Source organism: Hemibagrus wyckioides, linkage group LG06 (assembly GCF_019097595.1).
Source record: "Hemibagrus wyckioides isolate EC202008001 linkage group LG06, SWU_Hwy_1.0, whole genome shotgun sequence".
Classification (NCBI taxonomy): domain Eukaryota; kingdom Metazoa; phylum Chordata; class Actinopteri; order Siluriformes; family Bagridae; genus Hemibagrus; species Hemibagrus wyckioides.
In genome coordinates, this window is record NC_080715.1 from 37790457 (window position 1) to 37814620 (window position 24164).

Below are 24164 nucleotides of genomic sequence, written 5' to 3' on the forward strand. Positions count from 1 at the left end.
TGCAAGGCAACCAAAAAAATTTACAGGAACTGGAAGCATTTTGACAAGAAGAATGGGCAGCTATACCACCTGAGAGGATTAAGGACAAGACAATTTTGATGTAGGGGACAAAACTGAAAATCTGACAACACTGGACGTTCACATTATTATTAATATTATTACTACATTTTAATGTAATTAAATGCAATAACACATAGCTTCATACTGTTCAGGATCTGTATTCTTCATGAATGTATCTTTCATGCTTTGTGATGCTGGTCTGTAATTGTCATTTAATATGTGATGTTTTAAAAGTCAAAGCAAAACAAGATATTGTGATGTTTCAACAAGCAGAGTGTATTTTGACTTTTACAAATCAAAATTGGGTCAAAATCACCATAAATTGCCTTTAGGATGGTTTTGCTAACTTGTTAAAAAAACAAAAATTAATAATAGATGAGGATGACAGGGTGGCCAACATCATGACAGGGTTTACAAAGTTTTTAAAAGGTGGACTAGAAAATAATAGGGACATCAAATCAAAACAAGAACAAACAGAAAGCCTTAAACAATATAAAGAATTATTTTAGGAATTAATTATATAATCAAGAAAGTTACTAAGGTATGTACTGTATTTGTATATGTAAAGCTTCACTGAAGAAAGATAAAGTGGGGTTTGGGACGTCACAGGGTTCATCATTCGGTTTCTTGAAAGGGCAGTTACCCCATAATAACAGGGTGGACAGTAATGTTAAGTTGTCTTTATTTGTCACATATACATTACTGCACAGTGAAATTCTTTCTTCACAAATCCTATCCTTGGAGGGTTTCATCACCTGACAGCCCCGTATGCTAAGGCAATGCAGTCTGAGCCGGAAACAGAAAAGATGAGTTCACCTTTCGAGTCTCCGGGTTCAAGTCATTCATTCATCACCTGACAGCCCCGTATGCTAAGGCAATGCAGTCTGAGCCGGACACAGAAAAGATTAGTTTACATAACAAGTCTTTGGATTCACGTTGTTCGTTCTTGTAATGTGACTGCTTCCCGTCTCAGTATCTTATGACAAATACAATATTACATTAGTATTATTGACTTTATAAGGTATTAAATTATAAAACTATAAGATATCATAAAATCATCAAAATATTTGTGCAATAAACATTTTCTGAAAAATAATAATTGTCAGTCTCCTTTATTATTGCTTAATATTTCTTGAGGATATGTGTGGTGTGTGAGGGTTTAAAAAAAAAAAAAAAAAAATCCACATTTTACTTGGAAATGCTAATTTGCCTGTTCTGTCTTTATCTGTAAACAAATACTACTTATTAAAATAAACTAAACCTGCAAACACAAAGTATCTATTGTTGTTTATTTTGCCACCAATTGTGCATTTGCTGGTATAATACTGATAACTCATAAACTCATAAATGACACAGGGGCATAACAGAAAAGCAAATAACACTATTAATGTGAATAATTAATATTAGTTTCATACATTAAGGTTATGTTTAGGTCAGATTCTATATTATTAAATAACTGCATATGGATTAAAAAAACAACACTCAGATTTATGCATGAATTTATACATTTCTATTTTCTACACTGCAGGGTTAGCTGATGTTTATTCAGATAAATAATACAAAGAATAAATAAACAAACAGTAAGTTAATAAATAAAATAAAATAAAAAGTAAGTAGATAAGAAAGAAAGAAAGAAAGAAAGAAAGAAAGAAAGAAAGAAAGAAAGAAAGAAAGATTTTCCCTAATGAAGTTTAAAGCATTAACCAACTCTTTATTAAAACATTTAGTGTTATGGAAAAGAAGCATAATGACAGATATTCACACATTTATAGTCTGTAGGAAATAAAAAGCTATAATGCATCACGTAACAGTAAGAGTAAAAAAAACTGTAAGGATGTTTGAGAATGAACTCATTTCTGTATCCAATAAAGCGGTCATGCCACGGTACAAACCCGAAGACTCGAAAAATGAACTAATCTTTTCTGTTTACTGAGCTTATGCGATGTTGCGCACGCGCAGTCAACACAAAATGAACGAGTCACTCCCCGAGACGACTCGATGTTCTCGAGTCATGGGAAAGATTCGTTCAAAATGAACGAATCGTTCGTGAACGACACATCACTAGTTGGAATCAGGTACAGCTTCTGCTTGGTTGGAATGAAACCTGCCCCCACACCGGCCCTTTCTGGATAACATTGGACACCCCTGATTTAGAGTACAAAGTCACAGGGGTAGGTAAAGTCAATCCTGGAGAGCCGCTGTCCTGTAGATTTTAGCTTCAACCCTAAGACGAAGAAGAAAAAACAAAACAAAACATACCTGTCTATAGCCTTAGTATTCCTGAAGACCTTGATTAGCTTGTTCAGATGTGCTTGATTAAGGTTGGAGCTAAACTCTGTAGGACAGTGGCCTTCCAGGACCGACATTACCTATCTTGGTATAGCTCAATTTATACACAAATTATTTCTGTGCTGAATTAACATGCATGCAATGCAAAAAAAAAATTAATGCTATACATGGTATTAGAATTTTTAATAATGTTCTTTTCAATTTTACATCACTGATTTGACAACAATTACTGTATCAGTGAGTAAAGTGTGTATACTTTTATATATATTTTTTTCTTTAAAAAGTGATAAATAGCATGGATCATGAGATGATGGGGTAAAGGGGCTTTGCATAGGGCCCAAAAATTGGGCTAATGCTAGTAAAGTATCAGTTGTCCAACTGATATCAATACAGCCTGAATTATTCTAATCAACAGAAGCCATTGTTAGTCACATTGTTTCTGCACAAAATCACTGGAAATGTGGACAATAAACATGTTTGTTTAAGGAAAGTGGAGAAAATAGAGTCAACTTGAACTCACATGCATCACAGTATTGTGCGGTGTGCCCTTTAAGAGACTGATCACTCGTAACATACAGTACACTAAGTGACGATTAGGTAGGAGAATTTTGTAATGGTGTAATGCGAGCCACGATGGATGATAAGTTTGCTGTGCGCTTTTGTTATAATTTTGTCCTTTATTTTTATTATTTGTAACGCAAGAAAGAGTTGAACCCTCATGTATGAGAGGAGCGAGTTTGCCTGTGCACCTGCCATTAAACGTGTGGATTACAGACTCTTCGCCTTCGAGCTTTCATTTTTCCTGGAAGTAACGACTTATCTGGGTCAGAGCGTTACACAGTGTTATTTAATCTTCTTTATAAATGACAAAATCACTTTTTTTAACTTAATTGTTTGGATGAAATCAATTCGACACTCCCCGTCTACTCTAAACAATGTTTTGGTTCCGAACCGACTCTTTCGGCTCCCATGCAAATTGGTCACATTTGACAAGTGAAAATTATAATTGAATGGCAGACGGCATCACGTTACTTCATCTGTTTCAGTGATAGAGGCTGTGACAAAAGTTGTGCAAAAATGAGCACGTAGTGTGAGGCATTTTTATTTGAACAAAATTCATACGCAAGTTAAAATAAAAAGCTTAAAGAAATGGCGGCTGCTGATGACGTAACCTCTTTATTGCGTAAAAGAACTGAGCATATCCATAGCAACTCTGAACCGAAGAGTCTCATTGATGATCAAGAGCGCAAACAAGCGAGCTACCAAGATGGCTTCTTGCGATATTGAGGTAAGTTTTTCCAAACCGAACATCTTTTACATCGACGTTAATAATTAACTGATAATTAACGTGACCGCTTGCTAAGTCACAGAGCGCTAAGTTAGCAATACAGACCGCTATAAAACTCGCCGTTTTTTTCCGACGGGGCTAAATATTTAGTGTAATCCAAACCTAGCGGATTGTCTCATCTGATTAATCTCTTATGTCTGAGAAAACTGAATTGCTTTGTGTATTTTTTTAAACCGTGTTTATGTGAAGTTATGTGCTTTTCTGTCGCCGTAGCGCGCGCTCTGTCCACTGCTGTCTTTAGACGGATTTCCTTACAGGACATTTCGGGTTTTTTTTTTCATTACACAAGGAGTAATAAGTTTGTTTTCTGGGGTTTTATTTTAAATCTGTAAGGCTTTGTGTCATCTTTGTGAAATCAGTGTATGAAAATGAACCCCTTAGGAGCACAAATGAATCGTATTGTATGGAATCGGCTCATCGTTTGATTCCTCGATTCCCAACATTTCTGAATAAAGAATCGTCAACTACTTTTAGTTATAACCTTTTCATAAGCTATACACTGTGTTTCATAAGCTATTCACTGTTTACCTTCACAATGCCATGTGGAACCAGTGCAGTATCATTTTCAACTAATGAATGCCATGTTTTTCTCATTTCAGAGCAATTTCACAAAAAATAAAACGACTTCTAAAAGAAGCTTACAAGGCATTAAGCCTTGCCACGTTTTAGGTGTGAGCAAAGGCGTAAGAAACAACCTGCTGTTTCAGGATGAGGAAACTCTGATTTTTCCAGGTGGAAACCATTGTGTCAGTTACAACATCCCTCAGCAACACCAAGAGTTTCTTTACAGTAAGTCTGCTGAGAGCTTCACTTCCTGTTGTACCTTTTTAAAAACAACCTAAGCACTGACAGAAAAACTGGTACCACAAAGAGACATACCTCTTCCCTAAAGTACAGTGTAAATTTACCCTCAAACATACAGTTATGTACGTTTGGGGTCTAACTGTTGCATAGACTTTGTACAAAATCAAAAGGAAATGCATTTCAGTTAGGGAACAAATTACCATTTTACTGTAATGACTCTGTTAGATCTTAAATCATCCTTATTTGTAGTTGAAGTAGTCTTTGAATCTGTTTTAATTAAAATCATTCAGTCCTCCTAATCAAATGTTACTCCACAGGTGCAGCGAAAAGCAAGAGCTTGCGGGCCCTGGCTTTTAGCCCTGATCGGCGCTACCTGGCCGTGTCGGAGTGTGGTAAATGGGCCTCCATTACCATCCTTGACCTGAAGGACAAGAAACACTCCAAGAAAAAAGTTCTGAAGGGCAGCGACTATGGCGTGCAGGAGTTTGTCTGCATGGCATTTTCGGCTGACTCGGAGTACCTGCTAGGCCAGGCTGGGGGACCCTCATGGACCCTCTACTGCTGGCAGTGGAAGAAAAAGGAGCTCATCGCGTCTGTGCAGATCAAGACACCAGGCGATATCATTCAGGTAGAAATTTTGAAGGTCTTGCAGTTGTGAGTGAAGACAAGTGAACTTTGTAATACCAAAGATGCTTTTCCATTAAAAACATGGATACAACTGGCAGAAAATAAAAATGAGACGTTTCATTGATCCAATTGCTGGTGCATACAGGAAAGGAAAAGGCTTAGATCATGGTCATGAATCTGCTATATCATCTGGTCAAACCTCAACACTGAGTGTTCTCTTTTCTCAATCCCAGGTCAGCTTTAACCCCCCAGGATATGAAACAGGTTTGCGTCACCGGAAAGGGAGTTTTCAGGATCTATGAATTCAGGAGGGGCGCCCTGAAAATGGCGGACTCATATAAGGTGGAGAAGATGAACATCCTGTGCCACACGTGGATGTCTAGCGACTCCATTATTGCAGGAACTGAGGCAGGGCAACTGCTAATTTTGAAATCCAAACGCCTGCAAAGGATGGGGAAAGCATGTGAGAGGTAACAGCACAGAGGGAGAGAGAGATGCAAAGATCCTCTCCAACACCTTTTCCTTGTTCTGAAGATCTGTTTTTATCTTTGTAACGCTTGTATCATCCTACAGCTTATAATAAAATACGGTATCATTTTTATTGTATTTTTACCAAATCATGATGATCTACATTCTCTCCCTTGACAGACAAACGGATTCATCTTCATCTCCGACAGCTATACCACAGACAGCTATCACTGCCATCTTGCCCTACTCTGACGGCTTCATCTGTTCAGATGGGCTGGGAGTAGTTAGCCTGTATGAGAAGATCCCGGATAAAGACAACTACAGGAAGACAGTGACATTAAGAGTGAGTAATTGATATTTAACATTCTGCAGAAGCTTTTATGCTACACAACTCACAGGTGAGGTAAATGTGAAAGTTTATGGGTAAGGGTCTTGCTCAAGATCCCACCAGTGGCTCTCTGGCAATGCTGGGATTTGAAACAGCAGCCATCTTTAGGACTTGCCTAAACCTTAGCCATAATTCATTTTGTGTGATTCAAATGGTTATTTCAACTCAGCTCTAAAACGAGCAGAGAGGGGTATAGAGATGAACTTGTATAATCACAATATCTGATATACTAGTAGTGTTAAAGCATGTGGTGTATGCTCTAAAGTACAGTTCTACAGGATGTTATTCTGACACTCTGTACCCGTTGTGAGGCTGAGCACCAGTGGGTATAAGCACTAAGAGCTGTTTTCCTCTGTTCTGCAGATTCCTGTGGACCCATGCAGCAACAAGCCACTTCAGGCGATTACCTCGATGTGCATTAGTCCATCAGAGGAGGCGCTGGCCATTAGCACAGACCAAGGCCAGCTCTACCACATCAGCCTCAATTCAGAGGAGCTTATTAAGGTAACAGAGCAACAAACAGTAATGTACAGTAATAAGGAAAGCCTTTCACTAAAAAATTTACTGACTTCTGCTTCTCCATTGCTTCCTTTTTCAGAATAAGAAGACCCAGTTCATGCACCTGTCTCAGTCTTTTCACTCGGGGAGCATCACAGGTCTGTCCGTATGTGCGACGAAACCCCTCATGGCCACCTGCTCCAATGACCGCACCGTACACATCTGGAACTACCATAAAAAGTAGGAGAAAAAATCATGTTTGTTAGTAAAAATGTTTGGTACTCCTCAATACTCAATCAGTACTTGATACTCAATCAATCAGAATACTGATCGTCATCAGATGCGGCTATCAAAATATCCATAGGGCTTATTTACTGTGTGAAAGATTTCTGACTGTATGGACTTTTTCTGCAGGTCTCTGGTGCAGTTCAAGCAGTTTGAGGAAGAGCCGCTCAGCGTCTCGATTCACCCGAACGGCCTTTTCGTCCTGGTGGGCTTCTCCACAGAAGTCCACCTCATGAAAATTTATTATGACGACCTGCACACTGCCCAGACGTTCCCCATAAGCAACTGCACCGAGGTGGGTTCTAACTGACCTGACCTTAGTGTTATAATGTTTTTTTTATATTTGAAATCTGTGTGTTTTTCCAGAAACTGTGTGTAGAAGTAGTGAGTCAAATAAAGCATGTGTGTGTCTACAGTGTGTGTTCAACCACAATGGTAACAAGTTCGCCGCCATCATTGGAAAAATGATCCACGTTTATGACATCAGAACACAGAAAAAACTGGACCTGAGCGGTCATCATCAGCAAGTCAGTATAAATAGTGTTTCATAAACATTTTGATCACAGATTTAATATTTTTTTTAATCACTGAACCATAATGAAGGCTGTTAATAAATATCAGTGACCTCAATTCCCTGTTCTGACCCTTCAGGTGCAGTCTTTGAAGTGGAGCGACGATGACCGTCGCTTGGTGTCATGTGGGATGGACGGCACTGTATTTGTGTGGGACGTTCTGACCGGCAATGCGGTGATTAGGAACGAGACAGCGTCTTGCTTCGCAGATGTGGCATTCTCGCCTAACACCGGGAGCGTCCTCGCCGTAGGCCGCAGCCATCTTCAGGAGATCAGTGATGAAGGGGCAAGTCCAAAAAAACATATCATATGATTGTTTAGATAAAATTACAATCACAGCAGTTCAACTGCAAAACATAGAAACTCTGTGTAAACTCTATATCTAAAATAAAATTTTATTTTAGTTATATAGCACCTTTAACAGTGGACACTATCCCATAGCAGGATTTTTTATCACCATGCTCTTATCATGGTTTTCACACTGTGATCCTGAAGCCGTGTTTCTCCCTCTATATGTGTATGGACAGAATAATAAAATTCACTTGATTTGCTTGTGTTTTTGTTTGCATTTAGGTCCTATATGAAATGGCCTCAGATGGTGGGGAATACACGGCTGTCTCCATGACTCGTTCGGGCAGAACAGTCTTCATTGGCACCTCAGCTGGTACTGTCAGGGTCATCGATTACCCTTTTGATAAAGAGAAGACCTGGAAAGAATATCAGGCCCATTCTGGTCCCATCACCAAAGTACGTGTGTGTCTTAGGAATGATGATGATATGCCATGATAATGAAAACTGAAATAGTTTGATGTGTATACTGTCGATAATGATGATAGAAATTGTAGGAGACACTGACCAAATAAGCATCCTGATACCAGAAAATAACGGCCAAGGAAGAACACTGAGTGATTTATTCAGCTAATGATGGTTATATCTGTTCTTGGTGCTTGAATGAAATTTTCCATCCAATTCAATATTTTTTCTTCATTGTTTGTGTAGATGGTCGTCACACCTGGTGATCAGTACCTGCTGACTGCCTCTAAGGACGGCTGCCTTTTCGTCTGGTCGATTATTGACCAGAATGGACAGACCATTGAGAAGGTCAAAGAATTAGACTACACTGGCGTGGTCTTATGTGAAAAGGAATTCCTGGATAAACAGGTAAATATGACCAAGCCATAAGCTATATGATCCTTCCAAGTGAAGGAATGCTGTTTCACTTAGAGTAGTCCTTACTATAGAAACCACAATATATTAGAACAGGTGCCTTAACAGATACTTGTACGTTGCCTTTGTACCTTATAGTGATACAGTTTAACAGCAGGATTAAACATTTATCTTCCTAAAACTTTGACTTTATGTCCATTCATTCTTTTTCTGTGTTGAACTTTTGTCATCATCCAGGATGAGATGATAAATAAGCTCACGTTACATCTTGAGCGGCTGGAGGTGGAGCAGGAGATCGCAATGACCATGATGGAAATAGACTTCAGTGAGAAAATGCACACAGTTTTGCTGCCTTTCCAGGAGAAGATCACATCTCTGAAAGAGAAAATCCAGGTCAGACTGATTAAATCGATTTGGCTCTGATTTTATTGTATTGTATTCATTATTGTATATCAGATGAACAATGAGCACAAGGTTATGATCCATGTTAATGAATAATTCAGTAAACACGGTTATGTATCTCACGATAGAAACTGGGTGCTGTGAAGGACGCTGAAAAGATCTCTTGCATGAAGGAGCTGACCAAGCTGAAGGAGAATTTTGTCAAGGAGATGAACGACCAAAGTAAATACACCCTCTATATGTCAACATTGTGCCTTTACAGAACGTTTGGGTTTTGAGAGTCACTTGGGAGCTTGGCTGCTTTAGAACAATTTAATATAAAAAATATTATAAAATCTGCTTGCCTCAGTGTTTATGAGCCTGGATTTTTGTTGAATTTTCTAGACTTCACCTTTAGTATCCCATTTAAAATGCATGTCCAATTTTGTTCCCAGAATTCTTTCTCGATGAGGGGCCCCGTGTGGAATTTGAGAGGTCCAAAGAGTTCAAGCAGAAAATGAAACTGATGAAGGAGAGTTTTGAGTACAAGCTGCAGAAAGCTGAGGAGAACCACCGCTGTATCCTGGAGGAGGACACACAGGCCTATGAAGTCAAGGTGCAGGAGGTGAGAGAGCCAAACTGCTCAAACTCTCACTGTTGGGACGTGTGCTCCTGTCTTCCTCATTTGTCCTTGAGCTGCCTCTGGTCCAAACTACAGGCTCATTATTTCTTATCTGTATCTAGTTAGCTTAGCCCTTGACTTATTTTGTGCTGCATGTGTCAGTGCTGAATTTTTGAGATCCAGCCCCTCTTGTTCCTTTCCCTAGTATTCTTACTTCTTTTCCTGGTATTAACCTTTTAATGCCCAATTTGACACATAATGCACTAGGTAGGGTGCTTACACTAAGCTGAGGTACAGTAACTATTAGTATAATAAACTCCTACTGTTCCATACCGATATACTAGTTGCATGCGTGGACCAGCTCGGTTTATAAAGTCCAATATGTGTGGAATTGCGATCCATTTCAGTCCAGCCTTATGATTAGTATGTTTCAAATTTTTACTATAATGTGTTTGTCTTCTCTATACAGCTAGAGGCAGAGTTGGAGCAGAAGATTAAGACCTTTAAGGAGGAACAGCAAAGGTTTCTGGAAGACGCTTTATATGAGGCCATGGAGCTCAGTAAAGACTATATAGAAGATATCCAGAAGGAGAGGGAGCTTAGGCAGATGATGGAGCAAGAAATACAACTCATGGGGGAAAAAGTAAACAATGAACCACAAAGTGGTATTTTTCTTGCCTTGCATAGAAATGTAAAAGATATGTTTTAAAATCTGTTAACACCACCACAGTTAACCATGATGTGATTCAACACACCCACACAGGAAGCATACTGGGCCACTAAAAGCTTGGAAAAAGATCAGCGCACCCAGATCTCTCATATGAAGGAGGAAATAATGAACATGAAGGACCAACTCTTTGAAGCAGGTCATAATTTCAGGTGTCTGACAAAGGAGAAGGAGAGGCAAAGCCAGATCTTCTCTGAAAAGGTGAAGTTCATGCTAACACTCCCAGTGGTGGGTTTTTTTTGGCATTCTTTTTTTGCACTTTACTGCAACATAAACAGAGAATTATGCCACAAAACATACTGTATAGTACATGATTGTGTGTGGTATAAATTTAGAGCAAGATATCTATACAACTCAGTGTGCTGGGGTTTAATACTCCACTGTATAAGCTAGAACTTGCTGATATTCTCTATTCTGGGTAACTTGATAGTACATACAATATGCAGCTATTTGGTCACATCCATAACTGTTAGCATTTCATTGCTAAAGGTCTTTGATATAAAAAAAAAAAAGTTGAATAAATCAGCCATTAATAAATGAAGATAGACTGACTTTGTGCAATAAATAAGAAGAGAGTCTGTTCTGTCCCTGCAGGTGAGCTCCGCTGAAGAGCTCAAGAAAATAATTAGAGACCTGGAGCTGCGCATAGAAGAGATCCAGGCAGAATTGATCAGGGTGGAACTGGAGGGTGAAGTAGCTGATGGTGAGATGCAGGGCAGCAGTCAAATGATTGAAATCAACCAACTTAAGAATAAATTAGAGGAGGATAAAGACATGTTCTCGAAGGTGAGGAGTTTAAAAGTATGACACTGTCAAATTCTATGCAACAAATGACTGACAACAAGAGAACAATGCAACAAACTATTACTACAAGCTAATCAGAGGAGGCTGTCATTTTAGATTGCTGCTGAAATGGCAGCGGACGACAAGAAGTACAAGAAGATCCTTTCTGACCTGAAGCGGAAGGTCAAAGCTAAGGCCAAACACGTAGAGATCCAGAGGCAGAGGGTTTGTTTCACCACAAAATCATTTTTGATTTATAATTCCTTAAGATGCAAGGATTTAACGTGTAGTTGTTGCTTGTATTGCTGGAGATAATAATCATTAGTTTTACCAGTGGTACCATAAGACTGTAATGTCTGTCTTCCCACAGCTCAAGAGTAACAATATCCTGCTGGAAAGGTGGAGGGGTGATGTCCGCAACTGCTTACCATTCATCCAAGAAGACCCAAAGACGCTGAAGGAGAAGTTCGTTGAGCTTCACAGGCGCTATTGCCATGAAGCAGATGTAAGATGCTCATATATATGCACTGACCCACACACACACACAGAATACACAGCCTAGTATGCTTATACCTGACTGAGTGTAATAACTGCAACAGGTTCACTACAATATCAACTGCAAGATCAGCCCAGCAGACGAGGCCTTAAGAGATCACCACAGACAGATGGACTTCATCAAAAGGACCCAGAAAACTCAGAAGGAAACGCACACTAGAAAGATGCAGGCTGAGAAAAATAGGATCAACAGGACAGAGACAGTAAGGAGGATTTCTTATCAACATTTTTAGCTGATTTAAGTGTAAAGTTCTTCAAAATGATTTGTCAGTGATTTGTCAGTAGAACAAGAGAAAGCTTAGACTTAGTAAAAATGTATAGATGTAGGTACACTTGGACATGTTTTTGCATGTGTGTAGGAGTATGACTTTCTGTCTGAGCGGCTTGATGATGAGAGGATGAAGTACAGGCGTTTAATGAATGCCTGCAGAGAGAAGAATATTCAGTGTGATTTCAGTAAGTAACACTACACTTTTTATCACTGTAGAAAGTAGCTTTGGAGGAAATTCCTGTGGACATTCAGCATGAGTTAGTTATATTAAAAATATATTAATTAATTTTTGAAATTATCTAAAGTGAGGTAAAGCTTTCTGGACATGTCTAAAATATATTCATCTGGTTTGAAGCACCCAAGCCTCAGCCCCCAGCACACCCGAGGGTTCTCCTAGAGAAGAGACGAGGACAAACCTTTGCCCTAGAGAAGAGACAAGGACAAACCTTTGCCCAGAAGATAAAAGGACAAACCTTTGCCCTAGAGAAGAGACAAGGACAAACCTTTGCCCAGAAGAGACGAGGACAAACCTTTGCCCTGGAGAAGATACAAGGACAGCAGATGTTTGTAGCGCAGAAGCCGACAAGCAGCGTCAAATTACCACCCATTCACCCAAGAAAAAGAAACAGATGATCGTCTAGGAGGTGTCTAATGCTTGGATGTCATCTAGTACAGGGGCGTGTACAAGCTGAAGTCTGAAAATAAATAAAAATAAATAAATAATAAATTCAAGAAGCTTTGTCATTTCAACCACATATAGCTGATGCAGTACATAGTGAAATGAAACAACGTTTCTCCAGGACCTGGTGCTACATAAACATACAACAACAAGTTCAGCACAAAACAACACCTCAGAGCTAGGACAGAAGATTGTCTTAGCCACGTAAAGTGCACAGTGTGCAGCTAGGTGCAAACAGAGCATAGACAAGACCAGTGCAAAATACAATAAAGACAACACAAAAGAACACAGGACACTTAGCGCCGAAAAGAAAGAAAAGAACATGTGTAATGGAATGTAAGTGAAATAAAATAGATAAAGTGAAATGATGTAAAAATAAAAAAAAGTATTGTGCAAAAATACACAGCAGCGGTTGAGGTAGTGCAAATAGAATAAACATAAATATAACTATAGCAGCGGATGACAGGTAGAGGGAGTGCAGTAAGTAATGAACAGTATAAATTGTGTGTGCGTGTGTTCACACGGTCAAGAGAGAGTGTGTGTATCTGTGTGTGAGAGAGACAGAGAGTTAATATACAGTTCAGTCCTGAGTGAGAGAGTGTGTGTGTGTGTGTGTGTGAGAGAGAGAGTGTGTGTGTGTGAGAGAGAGTGTAGAACAGTTCAGTCCCGGGTGTTGAGGAACCTGATGACTTGAGGAAAGAAACTGTTACACAGTCTGGTTGTGAGGGCCCGAATGCTCCGGTACCTCTTTCCAGATGGCAGGAGGGTGAAGAGTGTGTGTGAGGGGTGTGTGGGGTCAGCCACAATGCTGTTGGCTTTGCGGATGCAGCGTGCGGTGTAAATGTCTGTGATAGAGGGGAGAGAGACTCCGATGATCTTCTCAGCTGTCCTCACTATCCGCTGAAGGGTCTTGCGATCCGAGACGGTGCAGTTCCCAAACCAGGCAGTGATGCAGCTGCTCAGGACACTCTCGATGGTCCCTCTGTAGAACACAGTCAGGATGGGGGAAGGGAGATGGGCTTTCCTCAGCCTCCTCAGGAAGTAGAGGCGCTGCTGGGCTTTCTTGGTGATGGAGCTGGTGTTGAGTGACCAGGTGAAGTTCTCCACCAGATGGACACCAAGGAATTTGATGCTCTTGATGATCTCCACAGAGGATCCATCGATGGACAGCGGAGAATGGTCACACTGTGCTCTCCTGAAGTCAACAACCATCTCTTTGGTCTTGTCGACGTTCAGGGAGAGGTTGTTGGCTCTGCACCAGGCTGTTAGATGTTGCACCTCCTCTCTGTATGCTGACTCATCGTTCTTGCTGATGAGACCCACCACGGTCGTGTCATCGGCGAACTTGACGATGTAGTTCGATCTGTGCATTGCTGCACAGTCGTGAGTCAGCAGAGTGAACAGCAATGGACTGAGCACACAGCCCTGAGGAGCTCCAGTGTTCAGTGTGGTGGTGCTGGAGATACTGCTCCTGATCCGGACTGACTGAAGTCTCCCAGTCAGGAAATCCAGGATCCAGTTGCAAGCTAATTTCAGGAAACTACTCACAGACAGACAGACAGACAGATGGGAAAAAATTATTTGATCCCCTGCTGATTTTGTACGTTTGCCCACTGAGAGAGAAATTATCAATCTGTAATTTTAATGGTAGGTTTATCTGAACAGTGAGAGACAGAATAACAAAAAAATCCAGAAAAACACATTTCAAAAAAGTTCTACATTGATTTGCATTTTATTGAGTGAAATAAGTATTTGATCCCTTTGTAAAACATGACTTAGTACTTGGTGGCAAACCCTTGTTGGCAATCACAGACATCAGACATTTCTTGTAGTTGGCCACCAGGTTTGCACACATCTCACATCTCAAGGAATTTGGGCCCACTCCACTTTGCAGATCCTCTCCAAGTCATTAAGGTTTTGTGGCTGACCCTTCAGCTCCCTCCACAGATTTTCCATGGGATTAAGGTCTGGAGACTGGCTAGACCACTACAGGACCTTAATGTGCTTAATGTGCCTTTGCCGTGTGTTTTGGGTCATTGTCAGGCTGGAATATCCATCCACAACCCATTTTCAATGCCCTGGCTGAGGGAAGGAGGTTCTCATCCAAGATTTAACGGTACATGGCTCCGTCCATCGTCCCTTTGATGCAGTGCAGTTGTCCTGTCACCTGGGGATGGTGTACTTGGGGTCATAGGCAGCATTCCTCCTCCTCCAAACACGGCGAGTTGAGTTGATGCCAAAGAGCTGGATTTTGGTCTCATCTGACCACAACACTTTCACCCAGTTCTCCTCTGAATCATTCAGATGTTCACTGGCAAACTTCAGCTGAGCCTGTACATGTGCTTTCTTTAGCAGGGGGACCTTGCGGGCTCTACTGGATTTCAGTCTTTCACGGTGCAATGTGTTACCAATTGTTTTCTTGGTGACTATGGTCCCAGCTGCCTTGAGATCATTGACAAAATCCTCCAGTGTAATTCTGGGCTGATTCCTCGCCGTTCTCATGATCATTGAAACTCCATGAGGTGAGATCTTGCATGGAGCCCCAGACCGAGGAAGATTGACAGACCTTTTGTGTTTTTTCCATTTGGGAATAATCGCACCAACTGTTGTCACCTTCTCACCAAGCTGCTTGGCGATGGTCTTGTAGCTCATTCCAGCCTTGTGTAGGTCTACAATCTGGTCCCTGACATCCATGGACAGCTCTTTGGTCTTGGCCATGATGGAGAGTTTGGAATCTGATTGATTGCTTCCTTCTGTGGACAGGTGTCTTTCATACAGTTAATGAGCTGAGATTAAGAGCACTCCCCGAGAGTGCTCCTACTGTAATCTCAGCTCCTTACCTGTATAAAAGACACCTGGGAGCCAGAAATCTTTCTGATTGATAGGGGATCAAATACTTATTTCACTCAATAAAATGCAAATCAATGTAGAACTTTTCTGAAATGTGTTTTTCTGGATTTTTTTTGTTATTCTGTCTCTCACTGTTCAAATACACATACCATTAAAATTACAAACTGATCATTTCTTTGTCAGTGGGCAAACGTACAAAATCAGCAGGGGATCAAATCATTTTTTCCCTCACGATAGATAGAGCGAGCCTTCCTGGACGCTTGAGTCGAGCACTGTGGCTTAACTAGATCCACAAAAAAGGATGTATGCATCTTTGTGCTCCTCAAAGCCTTGAATAGAAAAAATAGCTTGGGTCAGGACTCTTGATGCAAATTCAGGGACATACGTCCAGGTACGGGCTAACAGCTTGCTCAAGACGTTAATGAGAGATGTTGATGGTTCCACATACAGTTTATTAATTTCTTGGTGAAACATTAGACGGATGTAATGGATGTACACACAGTGAGGCACAAGGTGAATTAGTGGAATGGAAGGGCTTTGTTGGGCTTCAGCATTAGAAAATATCCAAGTGTTTGACACCACCCCTGGCTATCTGAAGTTAAAAAATAAATAAAAATAAAAAACAAGTAAATAAAAGCATGTCTGATTCTTTATTTATTAACTTTAATCAGTCCTGGTGCGTGTAAAAATAATACAAAACTCTTTTTATCATTTTACCCTGTTATTCTTAGGTTTAGACCAGAGAAAAATTATAACTGTGCAGCTCTGTTCTTTGGTTTAATTTACATTTGACCTCTGTGGCAGTTTAATGTGAAATGAGTTTACCCACAAAGACCTCTCAGATCTCACAAACATCAGTTTGGACAATCTGTATTATGTTAAAATGTGCCAGTATGTGTAGTAAAGCAGTTTTAAACACAGCTTATTAATACTTTCACAGCTATTTAAATAAAATGGTAATTCAGTGCACTTGTACTCAACTTCTCTAAAGGGCTTTGATATGCTGGAGTCACCTGGGTCAGAAGAGGTATTTCAGAGGCCTAATGTTCCAAAATATTTCACATATAAAGTGCAAATGTTTGAGAAAGTCCAGTGTGGCTGGTCCCTGGGTGTGGCACAGGGCTGTCACAGCGCCCCCTGGAACTGTGTCAGAAATATAGCTGCACAGCTCATATTCACTTTCACGTATATGCATGAGACCCGGTATACATTTAGATCTCACTGAGCTTAATGACGTTCATCCACCTGTCTTGGGATCTGCTTAACAGGAAGTCAGTTATTTTGGGATGTTTGAAAAATGCACCCAATGGATTTTGATATACTCCTCCTAGGAGATTTATATGATTTTGACCAAACAGGGTCCAATATGATCTGAAGACATTGAGGATCTAAAATTGAGAAGGGATTCCTGATATCTCAAACGGTTCAGCCATGAGGAGCCCTTAAACTGATGGTGAATAAAAGGAAACAGGAAGTGGCTAATAACTTTGGTGTATATTGAGTGATTTACATCAAACTTCAACTGTATGTTAAGAGAAGAAAGCTGATCACATGGACATGACTACTGTGAGTCTCAGTCATAGCGCCACCAACTGGCAGCAGGAAGTGTGTCACTTTTAGAAATCTAATGTTTTGTCTCTTTCTTTCATGTGATTTGGTTGAAAATCATTCAGAATAATAGCAAGACATGGCTGATGTGAAACTGAAGGAATTTGTGATATTGTGAATGTTGTTGCTATTGTGAGGATTAAATAATGACATAATAGAAGAAAATTAATGTTCTTATATCTTAACAGTGGAAAGTCCTAATGTTTCAAAACATTTTACACAGAAAGAACAACTGGTTGTGAGTAAGTTTGCTTAGTTTCATGATTTTGTGATGCTCTAACGGCTCACAACAAATTTTTACATTCATCAGTCCATTGACTGGACATGGTTTTGGCCTGACTCCTGCAGTACTAGACGATGTCCACTAGAGGCTCTTTACCCTTTATTTTTATTTTTTTTAAAACATGGCTTAATGTTCACAATTTATATACACAGAGTCAACCAAAAAATGTATATATACTTCAGGAAAAGAAAAACAGTATGATGTATATTATGTTAGTATAAAATTAATAATATTATCATAATATCATCATAAGACAAATTCCTAGTACTGTAAAGTGCTCCTTGCTGACCCTTTGCTGTACCTGGCAATAAAACTTTTTCTGATTCTGATTCTGATATATATCAATCTATAATGTATAGCCATATATTTTGTAATAAAATATTTATACAAATATTTCTTTCTCTGGAATGTATATACATTTTTCTCTATATATACAGTATCTCACAAAAGTGAGTACACCCCTGACATTTTTGTAAATATTTTATTATATCTTTTCATGTGACAACACTGAAGAAATGACCCTCTGCTCCACTGTAAAGTAGTGAGTGTACAGCCTGTATAACAGTGTAAATTTACTGTCCCCTCAAAACAACTCAACACACAGACATTAATGTCTAAACCATTGGCAACAAAAGTGACTACACCCCTCAGTGGAAATTTCCAAATTGGGCCCAATTAGCCATTTACCCTCCCCGGTGTCATGTGACTCGTTAGTGATACAAGGTCTCAGGTGTGAATGGGGGGCAGGTGTGTTAAATTTGGTGTTATCGCTCTCACACTCTCTCATACTGGTCACTGGAAGTTCAACATGGCACCTCATGGCAAAGAACTCTCTGAGGATCTGAAAAAATGAATTGTTGCTCTACATAAAGATGGCCTAGGCTATAAGAAGATTGCCAAGACCCTGAAACTGAGCTGTCAGTCCTGTGAGCCATGTCCTGTGGTCTGATGAGACCAAGATAAACTTATTTGGTTCAGATGGTGTCAAGCGTGTGTGGTGGCAACCAGGTGAGGAGTACAAGGACAAATGTGCCTTGCCTACGGTCAAGCATGGTGTTGGGAGTGTCATGGTCTGCTGCCGGCACTGGGGAGCTCCAGTTCATTGATGGAAACATGAATGCCAACATGTACTGTGACATACTGAAGCAGAGCATGACCCCCCCCTTCGGAGACTGGGCCACAGGGCAGTATTCCAACATGATAACGACCTCAAACACACCTCCAAGACGACCACTGCCTTGCTAAAGAAGCTGAGGGTAAAGGTGATGGACTGGCCAAGCATGTGTCCAGACCTAAACCCTAAGGTGGGGGAGCGCATGGTCTCTAACATCCACTAGCTCTGTGATGTCATCATGGAGGAGTGAAAGAGGACCTGGGCTGCTCTACACATCTCACTTTTTTAATGCATCATGAACTAGTGGAGATATATACACATCTAAATATTAAACACACAAGTAAATAAATAAATAAATAAGACATGTATTGTTTATACATGGGGGGGCTATGAGAGATAGATAGATAGATAGATAGATAGATAGATAGATAGATAGATCTTTGACACCTTGGTCCACCCTGTCCATCAGTGTATCTACTTGTGTGTTTTACTGTGTTCAGTCACTTTCTCTAACAGGACTTCATCCTTAACCTTTGTGTCAGCTCATATAGCGTCACCATGGAGACCAGGGACTACCGTTTGGAGGAAATGATTTGGAGTTCTGCAACATATTTTAGTCCGGACTCGGTTCTTTCTAAAGCAAAAAGGGTTTGCTGCCTCAGGTCCATGGCTAACACCAAAAACAGAATTGGTGCTTCCCTTGGCTCCTAAACAGCATGAGTGAGGGAGTGGTACAGCTCTTTGGTATCCTTCTCAATGTAATGAGTCCATAATATCTGTCTGAGGTTTAAACACATATGGTTCTGTAACTGCCTGATCATTTTTTACTTTTATTTTAATGAACTCTGTCAGGCTTGTATATTTCCAGGTTGCAATATTCACAACTACTAAAGTTAACAATTCAGTTCCTGCTGAAAGACTAGAAGACATGTTGCATTCAGGTATGCTTGTTAAATGGACCATCATCGTTCGGCTGGACGTTCTGCTGCCAAAAGTAAAGCTGTTGAACCCAAGCACTATATTTAAGTATGATTTGGGGATACATTTGCTGTGAGCAAATGCCCTTGAAAGTGAAGAAAATGTGATAGAAAACGTTATTAGATTTTTTATAATTACAGCAACACTGTGGTACGAGGGTGGGATGGTTCCTCAAGACCTCAGACCTGCTGTAATGAAAATTGCAGAAAAAGTGAAAAAGATGAAAAAAATGAAAAAGTGTTTATCTGACAGCTTTTGAGTTAATTTAGTAGAAGATGTATAGAAAGGGAAAGGAAAGACTTATACCTCTTTACAGATACACAATTCATTTAGGAATTACTTTTATTTTGCCTTTAGATGCCTGAGGGGAATTCTAAGGAATAAGATGGCTACTTGGAGATACCAATAGATCTGTGAAAATCAATGTCAAACATTTTAAACACAAAATCACACAAACTTATAATTTAATTTATTTTAATTTCATTTACATTTCAATGTATTTTATGTGATTAATGTAGCAGGTGATGAATTATACTTTGTAGTATATATTTTTCTGCTTTGGCAGTGAGGGAGAGTGAGAGAGAGATAGAGCATTTAACTTACATGGCTGTAGAGAAGACAGGAGAGGATGGGAACAGAAAGAGACTTGTGTTTAGCACTGACTCAAAAATCATGGTCAGCAGACTGACCCTTTCTCTGGTCAGCATGATACCTCATGTAGAAGGGGTGGGGAACAGCTTGGCACTAAGCAGAGGGAGGGTTGAAGGCTTTATCGTATTATTTACATTACTATGATTACCATTTTATGATATTACCTTCATCTCGATTTATCACTTCAATGTGGAGATCCTTTCTTTTCTGCCATTGTGTTTCTGTTTTTCTGTTATATATGTAATATATGTCATATAATATATAATGTTATTTGTTATTTTTCCACGTTTTAGTAAACCATTTAAAAGTTGTGAAATTCTTTAAAAATGATCTGTATATGAGTGAAACATTCTGTTTGTGTTTAAAGGAAAATTTTATACATATACTGATGACTAAAAATAATCAGAATGAGGCTGTAATAGGAACAAATATAAATATTTATTTAAGTAAAGCATATAATCATTATACAAATGAGTTTATTCATAAATAATTCTATTTATCTATATATTATCTATAGTAATAACTTATGGGAATAGGGGGAGAGGGATATGAACAGAGGGATTGATTAAAAAGGGATAGATTAATAAGGGAAGAATGATCTTAAGGGTTAAGCCCTTCTTCAGGTCCTGGGGTTCACTGTACAATCCTGTAAAAAAGAGAAGAGATTTTTAAAATATTAAGTTCATCAAAAATAGAAATAAAATGAATTCATACTTACATGTGGAGTCTGAGCAATGTAGGAAAAAGAAGTGAGAGAAAAGAACATGAAATGAAGCGGAAGAAAAGATGAAGTGGGTAAGGGGAAAGACATTGCTCAGAGCTCCTCCAAAATGTCCATCATCAGCTGGACGTGCAGCTTGAGGAGTCGCTGAACTGTGGTGGCTAAGGCTGCTGGGTCACTGTAGAGCTCCAGAGGCTGAGTGAACAGTACTTCAGCAAGCTCTGTAAGGTAATCCTATTGACAAATTACACACACATCCAACACAGTGTCACTGAGTTTAAGATACAATCCTGAGAATTTGTGTATGGTGGCATCAGAAGATATTCAACACTTACAATAAGCACTGTGAAGTACAGCTCTGCTGCAGGCTCCCACACGTCCACGTCCCACATGCTGAAGAGCGCAAGCAGGCGCTCCAAGAATCCTCCCTTAAACTTTTGGAAAGAAAGACAAGCTTCATTAATGCCATGTCTTATCAGGTTTAAAAAATATGGAGAAAAGGAAAAGGAGATGAAATAGACCATGTTCTGAAACTCAAACATTGCTTAGAAATCTCCTGATAAGACACTTACTGGCTGAGGTTTTGAGCCATTTATACAGTAGCTGAAGAAAATCAGCTCAAAAAAAACATCCAGGAAGTTGTAGTGGTGGTCCTGCACAGAGGAGAAAAATTACAGAAATAAATTAGCTTTACATATTGGAGTCCTGTTTTCTATATTAGCAACATCTGTTATCTTTAAACATCTGTCATTTCACACAGGCGTTTATTAGCTTACACAGGAGCTGAGCTCTGCTTTAATCGATTCCTGATTGGAAGGCGTCCTCAGGAATCGAATCAGGGCCTCGTAGGCCAACTGCACACCAACTACTTCCTGTTAAAGCAACAACAAAATCTCTGTAACTCACTTTGGCTATGGCTGAGAAACTGAAATTATTTCCATCCCAAAAATGATACAGTCTTTCATCATTCTGAAGTCACCTGGTTGTTAGCTGCTGCCAGTCGCATGACGATCTTTTTTCCCACCGTGAACAAGAAGTTCTGGTTCTGGATGCTGGCAAGCAGAGTCTGAAAATAAGACAGCACACAATATAAAAGTTAAAGCAGAGTGGACTTTACCTGCACAGTAACAGCAGCTGAATAAATGGTTTTACTCACAGCAAACGCCTCACGGAGAGCGGGCACCTTCAGGCCGATTTCAGTCACCCCTCTGTCTGAAAGATGGCAGCTAAGAAAGAAGAGATGTAAATGCTTAGTGTATGTTAAACATACAATACACTGTTACATCATTAAACAGTGAAGAGGATCGTACCAAATAAAGGGCACCTCCAACTCCTCTGGGTTAAGGCGCTCCTCACTCTCCTGCAAGCCAAATCATTAAATCATTAAAACTCACACAGTACATTTTACAGTATCTGAATCAGGGGAATAGCAGCATATGTAGATACACATCAGGTCTGAAAGTCTGAATTACCTCACAGTCGTTGTAATTATAATCCCAAGTGGAGGTGAACATCTGCCCATCTTCAGCCACATACAGCATAGTGCAGGTTACCGTTGTAATGGTTTGCTGTTGAATAAAAATAATATTGACACTGAAGACAAATAAAAGCACAAGAGACAAAATTCTAAAAGCTACTAACTACAAGATACACTTCATGACAGTGCAATAAATTTACCACAAAATAATGTGGCACGACGAATGATGTCTCCATTCGGTTACAGGAGATGAACTCTGTAACCCTCCCAGATTCAGACTTAAGAGAACAAATTAAAGTGAACACAATTAGTCACTGCAATTAACAAAAGTTTTGTGATGCCACAATGAATAATCCCTTACCTGTATGCCAGTGAAACAGTCCTCTATGGAGCTTTCATAAGGGAATCCCTGCAAATGACAAAAAGCTGAAACTCAAGATCTATTTCACAAACGTGAGTCTAATAATCATCACGGTCAATTCTCTTCCTCAGAGTAATTAAGTCTGTGATTACCATGTGATTCAAGCTGCTCGTCTTGGTGGTTTTAAACCAACAAAGACGGCTCTGTGGGCCCCTTATCATCCCCAGGTAGTATGTCCTGATTTCCACTGACTGGAAATAGAGAAACAAAACTAAACATTAGAACTTGTAAAGAAGGGTGTTTGTGTGTTTGTATCTCAGCTGCTGCACTGTAGAATACCTTAAACTGGGAGATGGAGGGGTCTGCAGAGAGGAACTGTATATTTCGGCAGGCGCCGATCAGCTCGCCAGCATCGAGCGGCTGTGAAAAATAGAGCAGGAAGATCGTGAGTGCTTCTGATCACAGCAGTTTCATACTAATATTCTGTCACTTACAGTAAAAACAACCTTGTAAAATCCAGTGATCAGCTTTAGTAAATAAATGGAAGCTTTGGTTACCAGAAAAACAGGTGAAGGGTCTTGGTGTTCTTCGGTCGGCAGCAGCTGGATGTTCGGCTCAACAAACTTTAAACACACAAACACAATTAGTCACTGCAGTTAACAACATTTTGTGATGCCACAATGAATAATCCCTTACCTGAATGCCAGTGAAAATCTCCTCATCACTGGTATAATAAGGGAATCCCTGCAAATGACAATTAGATGAAACTCAAGATCTACAACCACATTTCACAAAAGTGCTCTTCTAAAAATCAGGTCAGTTCAAAAATGTCCATTCTCTTCATCAGAGTAATAAAGACTGTGATTACCTCGCGAGTCAAGCAGTGTGTCTCTGCGGTTTCAAACCAGCAGAGCCGACTCTCTGGACCCCTCATCATTCCAGTGATGTCTCTGCTAATGTCCACTGGCTAGAAATAGAGAAAGAAAACTTAACATTAGATCTTGTAAAGAAGGGTGTTTGTGTGTTTGTATCTCAGTTACAGCAGTGTAGAATACCTGGGAGAGGGAGGAGACCGCAGACACGCACTGGACATCACGGCAGGCACTGTCCGGCTCATCAGCATCGAACGGCTGTGAAAAGTAGAGCATGAAGATCATAAGTGCTTCTTATCATAGCAGATTTATACTAACATTCTTTACAGTAAAAACAACCCTGTAAAATCCACTGATTGGCTTTAGGAAATAAATGAAGGATTTTCTTACCAGAATGACAGCTGAAGGTTCGACGTGTGGTTCAGTGGGCAGCAGCCGCTGGATTGGCTCAATGACCTTAACACACACACACACACACACACACACACACACACACTTAGACAAAACTGGCCTGTATGTTTTAAATGAAGTTAAAATATTACTATTTAACTGACACATACCTGGAGGACAGAGGGAGGATCTACTGATTCCTCCAGCACATCCACAGGCTCTGCAATAGATTACTTTTCTGTGACTCAGAATTATGACTCTTCAATTACACAATATCAAACTTTCTTATTAATACAGAAAACTTAATAAACCAGTGAGTTTGATAATTAGTTAAC

At 39.8% G+C, this 24164-nt stretch overlaps 1 pseudogene; it reads left to right on the top strand.

Moving 5' to 3' along the window:
- The first annotated feature begins 3540 nt into the window (after positions 1-3540).
- Positions 3541-12519, top strand: LOC131353938 (cilia- and flagella-associated protein 57-like; annotated as a pseudogene).
- The last annotated feature ends 11645 nt before the right edge of the window (positions 12520-24164 follow it).